Source organism: Mirounga angustirostris, unplaced genomic scaffold (assembly GCF_029215605.1).
Source record: "Mirounga angustirostris isolate CCGP_5_RB_7025 unplaced genomic scaffold, mMirAng1.0.hap1 SCAF_1, whole genome shotgun sequence".
NCBI lineage: Eukaryota > Metazoa > Chordata > Mammalia > Carnivora > Phocidae > Mirounga > Mirounga angustirostris.
In genome coordinates, this window is record NW_026991709.1 from 190,652,999 (window position 1) to 190,656,865 (window position 3,867).

A 3,867-nucleotide genomic window follows, 5' to 3' on the forward strand; every position below is an offset into this window, starting at 1 on the left:
GGTGATTCTGATAAGGGCTAGGCTGGTCCATTTACAGACTAATATAATAGGGGGAGGGATTATTCTATAGTCCTTCTAAGAAATTCATTTGGAGGGGTACCTGGCTGGCTCAGTTGGTACAGCATGGGACTCTTGATCTCAGGCTTGTGAATTGGAACCCCATGTTGGGTGTAGAGTTTACTTAAAATTTTTTACTTGGAATTATGGAAACTATTTGTTTTAAGGAAAACAGTTTACTCTTAATCTCTTTCATGGATCTTTGTACTTGTCTTCCATAGCACTTGTAACAATTTGTAATGAGGTACGAGTATAACATCTTCATTAATGTTTGCTTTCCCTCTGGGCTGTAAGCATTTTAAGAGTAAGGAGTCTGTCAGATTTTGCTTTCTGTTGTTTTTTCAGCACCAAGCACAGTGCCTGGCACATAGAAAGGACAAACATATTTGTGAAATGATTGGATCTTTGGCTATGAAAGATCTGGTTCTTGAGTGGCTAATGTACAGCTAAACTGCTCTGCATAATAGTATTTAAAATAATGTTAAATTATATATAACATTAAAATAACTTTTTTTTTTTTTTTAGAAAAAAAAAAGCTGTGTTTCAACATAAGCTTGGGAACCTCTTTGCCAATGATTATGCTTTTATGGAGATTTCTTTCCTGGATACAGATTCAAACTGCACTGTCTGTCATTCTGGAGACATCGGTGTGTTCTTGTGTATGTGTGAGTTCCTTCCAAAAGTCCTCTTAGGAGGTCAGGAACAGATTGTCAGGAAAGACAAAGAGTGGTGTCTTCACTTCCGGCTGGCAGCAGGCCCTAGAGTCCATCAGGCAGGGAGCTGACCCTGGGCTACGGTGCTCCAGTCAGATTGTATTTCACCATGCTAAACACCCAGATGGAGCAGTCTGGGGGCACTGGAGTTAAAATAACTGCTAAGTGGAGCCCCCTTGCTAGAGACATTTCTAAGAGCCACAACTAAGAGAGAGGTTGCTCTGTTTTTCCAGGAACAGCCACTTCTGCAGGCGTGAAAGTGGAGCGTCATTAGTGAGAATGAACAGCAGCGTGATGAGCCTGGAAAGTACTTCCACGCTAAGCTTTGAGGAAGGAAGGGTGTACCCGGGAACCATTTTTTTTTATATACAACCTAAGTCACAGTTCTGTTTGAGCAAGTGTTTCTGAAAGCACTTTTGTTTTCCTTCCTAGTCAGCTCTTACTGGTTAGGCAGGCAACAGAAACTAACCCTGGCCAACCTAAACGTATAGAAATTATTGGAAAGACATGGGGGAAGCTCAGAGAATGGAACTAAATGCTGAAGAAGCAAATCTCAGGAAGGATGGGAAGCAAAGCTAATCAGCAACAGAGCCAATAGGCAGCCTGTCTTTAGGAGGCCTCTTCAGCACCAACTTCAGGAGAAATCAACTCACCCTCTTCTCAGTCCTTGAGTCCCTCTTCTTGAGATCCAAATGCCACAGAGACCACTGATCCAGGTTAGGTTACATGCCCATTTCATGGCCAGAAGGGTGGGGCACTTTGAAGGACCATCCCACTAACTCTGTATCCAATGAAAGAGGGATGGTTTTCCAAAGCTGTGGTCAGGAGAAGGGGACGGATTGCTAGACAGGCAAAAGTTCCTGATGTCCACTTACCAGTTTACTCAGTGACTGTGCATTCAGGAAAATTAGTCTTGTCTTTGAGCCCCTTAGCAAAGAGGTTTAGCTGCCTATAACCTATGTGACCTTAGACAAATCATAAACCATCGCTGAGCCATAGTTTCCTCATTTATAAAATTTATTAACAGTTTGGACCAGATGATTCCTAATGCCTTGTAGAGTGGAAAGAGCCAGAAGAGAGGGTTTCGTCCCAGATACTGGCAACGTGACCTTGGCTGACTTATTTGCCAATTTTGGGTTTCCCTGTATAAAATAAAGTAGACCCCTTTAGGTTCCTTCTAGCTCTTAGATGGGAGTAGCCAGGTTAGTCTTTCCCCCAATAAAATCAGTGGGATATCCTTGTTTCCAGGAAACACACACTGGAGTATTAAGGGGTAAAGGAGCAGTATGTATACAAGCTACTCTTAAATAATTCAGAAAAAATATATATATATAAATTAAAATATATATATACATATATGTAAAAAGAGGAGAATGTGACCAAACTTTTTATAAGTAATGGATTTGAAGGGCGCCTGGGTGGCTCAGTTGGTTAAGCATCTGCTTTCAGCTCAGGTCATGATCCTAGCCAGGGTCCTGGGATCGAGCCCTGGGTCTGGCTCCCTGCTCAGTGGGGAGTCGGCTTCTCCCTCTCCCTGTGCCTCTCCACTGTTCATGCTCTCTCACATGCTCTCTCTCTCTCTCTCAAATAAATAAATAAAATCTTTTTTAAAAAGTAATGACTTTGAATAAAGTGGGAGTTCTTTGTGCTATTCTTAAAACTTTTCTCTAACTGTAATTATTTCAAAATGAAGTTAAAAAAAAAAAGCCAATGGGGAGGGCAAAAGGAACTCTGCTCCTCCACTTGCATGTCCAAAGGCCTTTTGATGAATTATTTGTGTGACAAATGAATATTTGTGTGTCCATATTGCTGGATCCAAACTCTCTAGGGAAAGTTGTTAGTGCCAAGACATGGATTCTACAGGGAGTCCCCACTGTTAGTGGGACAAAGCTCCACTGTGGACCTGGAAGACACTGGGTAAGGCCTATCTATTTACTCCGCCTGAGGAGTCTAAGTGGGTGGAGATTTCCTGTTGGCTTTTATGCTTTTCTGTTGTTGTAACAATTGTTGGGGGGAACATATTTCAGACACAGCATATCTTTAATGCTTTGTTCTTTTAAGACTCATTTATAACCCAACAAATGTCTCTACCAAGTACTTGCCAATTTGATTTGAAGCCAAATATTACTACCTTCACACAGTCATTTCTTTTATTTATTTATTTATTTATTTTTTAATTTAAGTAATCTCCATGCCCAACGTGGGGCTTGAACTCATGACCGTGAGATTAAGAGTCCCATGCTCTACCAACTGAGCCAGCCAGGCGCCCCCCACACAGTCATTTCTTATTCCAAAATGATTTCAGTATCTAGAGGGGTATTCATTGCAGGATTATATCAGCAAAATGTTGGGAACAACCTAGTGGTCCATTAAATAGAGTACTGGTTAAATACGTTCATGCAATGAAAAATTGTGTTGATGGTAAAAAAGAACAAAGCAGCTCCCTAAAGTGACTATGGAACAATCTTCAGGTTAAAAATAAATGAAGCAATTCTATATGAGTGAATATGGAACAATCCCCAAGGTATTATTTTAAAAGCAACATGTAAAATCATGTGTGAGTATAATACTATTGTATTAAAAATCTGCTTGAATGAGTAAGCGATGAGTGGACAATGTTTTTGCCTGCTCAGCATATTCCTGTATATACATATGCAGAGCATTTTCTGGAAAGATACACAGGAAATTAATAACAATGGTAACCTCTGAAGAGAAGAGCAATGGGTGAAGGTATGGAACTGGGGAATAAGAATGGGAGAGAGACTTGCTTTTCACTTAACATCTTTTGAGTTTTGTACCAAATTTAATGTAGGAGTCATTGCCCCTTTAAGAGTAAATCCTTAGGGCCCATTCTTATCATATAGGCTTAAGTGAAGATAAATAGCCAAGGAATTTGTGCTATTAGGGTGTGAGTATTCTGAATACTGAGTTCATGGCTTCTCATCTTTTTGCTCCCACAAAAGCTAGCCTTATCTTTGCATGTAGTAGTCACTTAATAATCTTTTTTATTTTTTAAGTTTATTTATTTTTTTTAGTAATCTCTACACCCAATGTGGGGTTTGAACTCATAACCTCGAGATCAAGAGCCACATGCTCC

The 3,867-nt window shown here is 40.1% G+C and overlaps 1 non-coding gene across 1 annotated transcript; it reads right to left on the minus strand.

Annotated features, from left to right (window-relative positions):
- Window positions 1–2,962: 2,962 nt before the first annotated feature.
- TRNAK-CUU (transfer RNA lysine (anticodon CUU)) lies at window positions 2,963–3,035 on the minus strand. Its single transcript has one exon. It is a non-coding gene; the product is annotated as a tRNA-Lys (tRNA).
- Window positions 3,036–3,867: the final 832 nt, after the last annotated feature.